Source organism: Heptranchias perlo, chromosome 9 (assembly GCF_035084215.1).
Source record: "Heptranchias perlo isolate sHepPer1 chromosome 9, sHepPer1.hap1, whole genome shotgun sequence".
In the NCBI taxonomy this organism is placed as follows: domain Eukaryota; kingdom Metazoa; phylum Chordata; class Chondrichthyes; order Hexanchiformes; family Hexanchidae; genus Heptranchias; species Heptranchias perlo.
Window position 1 is genome coordinate 27,085,462 of NC_090333.1, and position 10,582 is coordinate 27,096,043.

The following is a 10,582-nucleotide window of genomic DNA, read 5'->3' on the forward strand; positions in this document are numbered from 1 at the left end:
CACACTCACAGACTGTCCTCACCAACACACTCACAGACTGTCCTCACCAACACACTCACAGACTGTCCTCACCGACACACTCACATACTGTCCTCACCAACACACTCACAGACTGTCCTCACCAACACACTCACAGACTGTCCTCACCAACACACTCACAGACTGTCCTCACCAACACACTCACATACTGTCCTCACCAACACACTCACAGTCTGTCCTCAACAACACACTCACATACTGTCCTCACCAACACACTCACAGACTGTCCTCACCAACACACTCACAGACTGTCCTCACCAACACACTCACAGACTGTCCTCACCAACACACTCACAGACTGTCCTCACCAACACACTCACATACTGTCCTCACCAACACACTCACAGACTGTCCTCACCAACACACTCACATACTGTCCTCACCAACACACTCACAGACTGTCCTCACCAACACACTCACAGACTGTCCTCACCAACACACTCACAGTCTGTCCTCAACAACACACTCACATACTGTCCTCACCAACACACTCACAGACTGTCCTCACCAAAACACTCACAGACTGTCCTCACCAACACACTCACAGACTGTCCTCAACAACACACTCACATACTGTCCTCACCAACACACTCACAGACTGTCCTCACCAACACACTCACAGACTGTCCTCACCAACACACTCACAGACTGTCCTCACCAACACACTCACAGACTGTCCTCACCAACAAATTCACAGACTGTCCTCACCAACACACTCACAGACTGTCCTCACCAACACACTCACATACTGTCCTCACCAACACACTCACAGACTGTCCTCACCAACACACTCACAGTCTGTCCTCACCAACACACTCACAGACTGTCCTCACCAACACACTCACATACTGTCCTCACCAACACACTCACATACTGTCCTCACCAACACACTCACAGTCTGTCCTCACCAACACACTCACATACTGTCCTCACCAACACACTCACAGACTGTCCTCACCAACACACTCACAGACTGTCCTCACCAACACACTCACAGACTGTCCTCACCAACACACTCACAGACTGTCCTCACCAACACACTCACAGACTGTCCTCACCGACACACTCACATACTGTCCTCACCAACACGTTCATATTTTTTATTATTTTTTTTTGGGTTGTGGGCGTTGCTGGCAAGGCCGGCATTTATTGCCCATCCCTAATTGCTCTTGAGAAGGTGGTGGTGAGCCGCCTTGAAACGCTGCAGTCCGTCTGGTGAAGGTTCTCCCTCAGTGCTGTTAGGTATGGAGTTCAAGGATTTTGACCCAGCGACAATGAAGGAACGGTGATATTTTTCCAAGTTGGGATGGTATGTGACTTGGAGGGGAACGTGCAGGTAGTGCCTGCTGCCCTTGTCCTTCTAGGTGGTAGAGGTTGAGGGTTTGGGAGGTTCCGTCGAAGAAGCCTTGGCGAGTTGCTGCAATGCATCCTGTGGATGGTGCACACTGCAGCCACGGTGCGCCGGTGGTGAAGGGAGTGAATGTTTAAAGCGGTGGATGGGGTGGCAATCAAGCGGGCTGCTTTGTCCTGGATGGTGTCGAGTTTCTTGAGTGTTGTTGGAGCTGCACTCATCCAGGCAAGTGGAGAGTATTCCATCACACTCCTGACTTGTGCCTTGTAGATGGTGGAAAGGCTTTGGGGAGTCAGGAGGTGAATCACTCGCCGCAGAATACCCAGCCTCTGACCTGCTCTTGTAGCCTCAGTATTTATGTGGCTGGTCCGGTTAAGTTTCTGGTCAATGGTGACCCCCCAGGATGTTGATGTTGGGGGATTCAGCGATGGTAATGCCGTTGAATGTCAAGGGGAGGTGGTTTGACTCTCCCTTGTTGGAGGTGGTCATTGTCTGGCACTTGTCTGGCGCGAATGTTACTTGCCACTTATCAGCCCAAGCCTGGACGTTGTCGAGCTCTTGCTGCACGGAATGCTTTATTATCATATACTGTCCTCACCAACACACTCACAGACTGTCCTCACCAACACACTCACAGACTGTCCTCACCAACACACTCACAGACTGTCCTCACCAACACACTCACAGACTGTCCTCACCAACACACTCACAGACTGTCCTCACCAACACACTCACAGACTGTCCTCACCAATACATTCATATACTGTCCTCACCAACACACACACAGTCTGTCCTCACCAACACACTCACAGTCTGTCCTCACCAACACACTCACAGTCTGTCCTCACCAACACACTCACAGTCTGTCCTCACCAACACACTCACATACTGTCCTCACCAACAAATTCACAGTCTGTCCTCACCAACACACTCACAGACTGTCCTCACCAACAAATTCACAGACTGTCCTCACCAACACACTCACAGACTGTCCTCACCAACACACTCACAGACTGTCCTCACCAACACACTCACAGACTGTCCTCACCAACACACTCACATACTGTCCTCACCAACACACTCACAGACTGTCCTCACCAACAAATTCACAGACTGTCCTCACCAACACACTCACAGACTGTCCTCACCAACACACTCACAGTCTGTCCTCAACAACACACTCACATACTGTCCTCACCAACACACTCACATACTGTCCTCACCAAAACACTCACAGACTGTCCTCACCAACACACTCACAGTCTGTCCTCAACAACACACTCACAGACTGTCCTCACCAACACACTCACAGTCTGTCCTCAACAACACACTCACATACTGTCCTCACCAACACACTCACAGTCTGTCCTCAACAACACACTCACATACTGTCCTCACCAACACACTCACAGACTGTCCTCACCAACACACTCACAGACTGTCCTCACCAACACACTCACAGACTGTCCTCACCAACACACTCACAGACTGTCCTCACCAACACACTCACATACTGTCCTCACCAACACACTCACAGACTGTCCTCACCAACACACTCACATACTGTCCTCACCAACACACTCACAGACTGTCCTCACCAACACACTCACAGACTGTCCTCACCAACACACTCACAGTCTGTCCTCAACAACACACTCACATACTGTCCTCACCAACACACTCACAGACTGTCCTCACCAAAACACTCACAGACTGTCCTCACCAACACACTCACAGACTGTCCTCAACAACACACTCACATACTGTCCTCACCAACACACTCACAGACTGTCCTCACCAACACACTCACAGACTGTCCTCACCAACACACTCACAGACTGTCCTCACCAACACACTCACAGACTGTCCTCACCAACAAATTCACAGACTGTCCTCACCAACACACTCACAGACTGTCCTCACCAACACACTCACATACTGTCCTCACCAACACACTCACAGACTGTCCTCACCAACACACTCACAGTCTGTCCTCACCAACACACTCACAGACTGTCCTCACCAACACACTCACATACTGTCCTCACCAACACACTCACATACTGTCCTCACCAACACACTCACAGTCTGTCCTCACCAACACACTCACATACTGTCCTCACCAACACACTCACAGACTGTCCTCACCAACACACTCACAGACTGTCCTCACCAACACACTCACAGACTGTCCTCACCAACACACTCACAGACTGTCCTCACCAACACACTCACAGACTGTCCTCACCGACACACTCACATACTGTCCTCACCAACACGTTCATATTTTTTATTATTTTTTTTTGGGTTGTGGGCGTTGCTGGCAAGGCCGGCATTTATTGCCCATCCCTAATTGCTCTTGAGAAGGTGGTGGTGAGCCGCCTTGAAACGCTGCAGTCCGTCTGGTGAAGGTTCTCCCTCAGTGCTGTTAGGTATGGAGTTCAAGGATTTTGACCCAGCGACAATGAAGGAACGGTGATATTTTTCCAAGTTGGGATGGTATGTGACTTGGAGGGGAACGTGCAGGTAGTGTTGTTCCCACGTGCCTGCTGCCCTTGTCCTTCTAGGTGGTAGAGGTTGAGGGTTTGGGAGGTTCCGTCGAAGAAGCCTTGGCGAGTTGCTGCAATGCATCCTGTGGATGGTGCACACTGCAGCCACGGTGCGCCGGTGGTGAAGGGAGTGAATGTTTAAAGCGGTGGATGGGGTGGCAATCAAGCGGGCTGCTTTGTCCTGGATGGTGTCGAGTTTCTTGAGTGTTGTTGGAGCTGCACTCATCCAGGCAAGTGGAGAGTATTCCATCACACTCCTGACTTGTGCCTTGTAGATGGTGGAAAGGCTTTGGGGAGTCAGGAGGTGAATCACTCGCCGCAGAATACCCAGCCTCTGACCTGCTCTTGTAGCCTCAGTATTTATGTGGCTGGTCCGGTTAAGTTTCTGGTCAATGGTGACCCCCCAGGATGTTGATGTTGGGGGATTCAGCGATGGTAATGCCGTTGAATGTCAAGGGGAGGTGGTTTGACTCTCCCTTGTTGGAGGTGGTCATTGTCTGGCACTTGTCTGGCGCGAATGTTACTTGCCACTTATCAGCCCAAGCCTGGACGTTGTCGAGCTCTTGCTGCACGGAATGCTTTATTATCATATACTGTCCTCACCAACACACTCACAGACTGTCCTCACCAACACACTCACAGACTGTCCTCACCAACACACTCACAGACTGTCCTCACCAACACACTCACAGACTGTCCTCACCAATACATTCATATACTGTCCTCACCAACACACACACAGTCTGTCCTCACCAACACACTCACAGTCTGTCCTCACCAACACACTCACAGTCTGTCCTCACCAACACACTCACAGTCTGTCCTCACCAACACACTCACATACTGTCCTCACCAACAAATTCACAGTCTGTCCTCACCAACACACTCACAGACTGTCCTCACCAACAAATTCACAGACTGTCCTCACCAACACACTCACAGACTGTCCTCACCAACACACTCACAGACTGTCCTCACCAACACACTCACAGACTGTCCTCACCAACACACTCACATACTGTCCTCACCAACACACTCACAGACTGTCCTCACCAACAAATTCACAGACTGTCCTCACCAACACACTCACAGACTGTCCTCACCAACACACTCACAGTCTGTCCTCAACAACACACTCACATACTGTCCTCACCAACACACTCACATACTGTCCTCACCAAAACACTCACAGACTGTCCTCACCAACACACTCACAGTCTGTCCTCAACAACACACTCACAGACTGTCCTCACCAACACACTCACAGTCTGTCCTCAACAACACACTCACATACTGTCCTCACCAACACACTCACAGTCTGTCCTCAACAACACACTCACATACTGTCCTCACCAACACACTCACAGACTGTCCTCACCAACACACTCACAGACTGTCCTCACCAACACACTCACAGACTGTCCTCACCAACACACTCACAGACTGTCCTCACCAACACACTCACATACTGTCCTCACCAACACACTCACAGACTGTCCTCACCAACACACTCACATACTGTCCTCACCAACACACTCACAGACTGTCCTCACCAACACACTCACAGACTGTCCTCACCAACACACTCACAGTCTGTCCTCAACAACACACTCACATACTGTCCTCACCAACACACTCACAGACTGTCCTCACCAAAACACTCACAGACTGTCCTCACCAACACACTCACAGACTGTCCTCAACAACACACTCACATACTGTCCTCACCAACACACTCACAGACTGTCCTGACCAACACACTCACAGACTGTCCTCACCAACACACTCACAGACTGTCCTCACCAACACACTCACAGACTGTCCTCACCAACAAATTCACAGACTGTCCTCACCAACACACTCACAGACTGTCCTCACCAACACACTCACATACTGTCCTCACCAACACACTCACAGACTGTCCTCACCAACACACTCACAGTCTGTCCTCACCAACACACTCACAGACTGTCCTCACCAACACACTCACATACTGTCCTCACCAACACACTCACATACTGTCCTCACCAACACACTCACAGTCTGTCCTCACCAACACACTCACATACTGTCCTCACCAACACACTCACAGACTGTCCTCACCAACACACTCACAGTCTGTCCTCACCAACACACTCACATACTGTCCTCACCAACACACTCACATACTGTCCTCACCAACACACTCACAGTCTGTCCTCACCAACACACTCACAGTCTGTCCTCACCAACACACTCACAGACTGTCCTCACCAACACACTCACAGACTGTCCTCACCAACACACTCACAGACTGTCCTCACCAACACACTCACAGACTGTCCTCACCAACACACTCACAGACTGTCCTCACCAACACACTCACAGACTGTCCTCACCGACACACTCACATACTGTCCTCACCAACACACTCACAGACTGTCCTCACCAACACACTCACAGACTGTCCTCACCAACACACTCACAGACTGTCCTCACCGACACACTCACATACTGTCCTCACCAACACACTCACAGACTGTCCTCACCAACACACTCACAGACTGTCCTCACCAACACACTCACAGACTGTCCTCACCAACACACTCACAGACTGTCCTCACCGACACACTCACATACTGTCCTCACCAACACGTTCATATTTTTTATTATTTTTTTTTGAGTTGTGGGCGTTGCTGGCAAGGCCGGCATTTATTGCCCATCCCTAATTGCTCTTGAGAAGGTGGTGGTGAGCCGCCTTGAAACGCTGCAGTCCGTCTGGTGAAGGTTCTCCCTCAGTGCTGTTCGGTATGGAGTTCAAGGATTTTGACCCAGCGACAATGAAGGAACGGTGATATTTTTCCAAGTTGGGATGGTATGTGACTTGGAGGGGAACGTGCAGGTAGTGTTGTTCCCACGTGCCTGCTGCCCTTGTCCTTCTCGGTGGTAGAGGTTGAGGGTTTGGGAGGTTCCGTCGAAGAAGCCTTGGCGAGTTGCTGCAATGCATCCTGTGGATGGTGCACACTGCAGCCACGGTGCGCCGGTGGTGAAGGGAGTGAATGTTTAAAGCGGTGGATGGGGTGGCAATCAAGCGGGCTGCTTTGTCCTGGATGGTGTCGAGTTTCTTGAGTGTTGTTGGAGCTGCACTCATCCAGGCAAGTGGAGAGTATTCCATCACACTCCTGACTTGTGCCTTGTAGATGGTGGAAAGGCTTTGGGGAGTCAGGAGGTGAATCACTCGCCGCAGAATACCCAGCCTCTGACCTGCTCTTGTAGCCTCAGTATTTATGTGGCTGGTCCGGTTAAGTTTCTGGTCAATGGTGACCCCCCAGGATGTTGATGTTGGGGGATTCAGCGATGGTAATGCCGTTGAATGTCAAGGGGAGGTGGTTTGACTCTCCCTTGTTGGAGGTGGTCATTGTCTGGCACTTGTCTGGCGCGAATGTTACTTGCCACTTATCAGCCCAAGCCTGGACGTTGTCGAGCTCTTGCTGCACGGAATGCTTTATTATCATATACTGTCCTCACCAACACACTCACAGACTGTCCTCACCAACACACTCACAGACTGTCCTCACCAACACACTCACAGACTGTCCTCACCAACACACTCACAGACTGTCCTCACCAACACACTCACAGACTGTCCTCACCAACACACTCACAGACTGTCCTCACCAATACATTCATATACTGTCCTCACCAACACACACACAGTCTGTCCTCACCAACACACTCACAGTCTGTCCTCACCAACACACTCACAGTCTGTCCTCACCAACACACTCACAGTCTGTCCTCACCAACACACTCACATACTGTCCTCACCAACAAATTCACAGTCTGTCCTCACCAACACACTCACAGACTGTCCTCACCAACAAATTCACAGACTGTCCTCACCAACACACTCACAGACTGTCCTCACCAACACACTCACAGACTGTCCTCACCAACACACTCACAGACTGTCCTCACCAACACACTCACATACTGTCCTCACCAACACACTCACAGACTGTCCTCACCAACAAATTCACAGACTGTCCTCACCAACACACTCACAGACTGTCCTCACCAACACACTCACAGTCTGTCCTCAACAACACACTCACATACTGTCCTCACCAACACACTCACATACTGTCCTCACCAAAACACTCACAGACTGTCCTCACCAACACACTCACAGTCTGTCCTCAACAACACACTCACAGACTGTCCTCACCAACACACTCACAGTCTGTCCTCAACAACACACTCACATACTGTCCTCACCAACACACTCACAGTCTGTCCTCAACAACACACTCACATACTGTCCTCACCAACACACTCACAGACTGTCCTCACCAACACACTCACAGACTGTCCTCACCAACACACTCACAGACTGTCCTCACCAACACACTCACAGACTGTCCTCACCAACACACTCACATACTGTCCTCACCAACACACTCACAGACTGTCCTCACCAACAAATTCACAGACTGTCCTCACCAACACACTCACAGACTGTCCTCACCAACACACTCACAGTCTGTCCTCAACAACACACTCACATACTGTCCTCACCAACACACTCACATACTGTCCTCACCAAAACACTCACAGACTGTCCTCACCAACACACTCACAGTCTGTCCTCAACAACACACTCACAGACTGTCCTCACCAACACACTCACAGTCTGTCCTCAACAACACACTCACATACTGTCCTCACCAACACACTCACAGTCTGTCCTCAACAACACACTCACATACTGTCCTCACCAACACACTCACAGACTGTCCTCACCAACACACTCACAGACTGTCCTCACCAACACACTCACAGACTGTCCTCACCAACACACTCACAGACTGTCCTCACCAACACACTCACATACTGTCCTCACCAACACACTCACAGACTGTCCTCACCAACACACTCACATACTGTCCTCACCAACACACTCACAGACTGTCCTCACCAACACACTCACAGACTGTCCTCACCAACACACTCACAGTCTGTCCTCAACAACACACTCACATACTGTCCTCACCAACACACTCACAGACTGTCCTCACCAAAACACTCACAGACTGTCCTCACCAACACACTCACAGACTGTCCTCAACAACACACTCACATACTGTCCTCACCAACACACTCACAGACTGTCCTGACCAACACACTCACAGACTGTCCTCACCAACACACTCACAGACTGTCCTCACCAACACACTCACAGACTGTCCTCACCAACAAATTCACAGACTGTCCTCACCAACACACTCACAGACTGTCCTCACCAACACACTCACATACTGTCCTCACCAACACACTCACAGACTGTCCTCACCAACACACTCACAGTCTGTCCTCACCAACACACTCACAGACTGTCCTCACCAACACACTCACATACTGTCCTCACCAACACACTCACATACTGTCCTCACCAACACACTCACAGTCTGTCCTCACCAACACACTCACATACTGTCCTCACCAACACACTCACAGACTGTCCTCACCAACACACTCACAGTCTGTCCTCACCAACACACTCACATACTGTCCTCACCAACACACTCACATACTGTCCTCACCAACACACTCACAGTCTGTCCTCACCAACACACTCACAGTCTGTCCTCACCAACACACTCACAGACTGTCCTCACCAACACACTCACAGACTGTCCTCACCAACACACTCACAGACTGTCCTCACCAACACACTCACAGACTGTCCTCACCAACACACTCACAGACTGTCCTCACCAACACACTCACAGACTGTCCTCACCGACACACTCACATACTGTCCTCACCAACACACTCACAGACTGTCCTCACCAACACACTCACAGACTGTCCTCACCAACACACTCACAGACTGTCCTCACCGACACACTCACATACTGTCCTCACCAACACACTCACAGACTGTCCTCACCAACACACTCACAGACTGTCCTCACCAACACACTCACAGACTGTCCTCACCAACACACTCACAGACTGTCCTCACCGACACACTCACATACTGTCCTCACCAACACGTTCATATTTTTTATTATTTTTTTTTGAGTTGTGGGCGTTGCTGGCAAGGCCGGCATTTATTGCCCATCCCTAATTGCTCTTGAGAAGGTGGTGGTGAGCCGCCTTGAAACGCTGCAGTCCGTCTGGTGAAGGTTCTCCCTCAGTGCTGTTCGGTATGGAGTTCAAGGATTTTGACCCAGCGACAATGAAGGAACGGTGATATTTTTCCAAGTTGGGATGGTATGTGACTTGGAGGGGAACGTGCAGGTAGTGTTGTTCCCACGTGCCTGCTGCCCTTGTCCTTCTAGGTGGTAGAGGTTGAGGGTTTGGGAGGTTCCGTCGAAGAAGCCTTGGCGAGTTGCTGCAATGCATCCTGTGGATGGTGCACACTGCAGCCACGGTGCGCCGGTGGTGAAGGGAGTGAATGTTTAAAGCGGTGGATGGGGTGGCAATCAAGCGGGCTGCTTTGTCCTGGATGGTGTCGAGTTTCTTGAGTGTTGTTGGAGCTGCACTCATCCAGGCAAGTGGAGAGTATTCCATCACACTCCTGACTTGTGCCTTGTAGATGGTGGAAAGGCTTTGGGGAGTCAGGAGGTGAATCACTCGCCGCAGAATACCCAGCCTC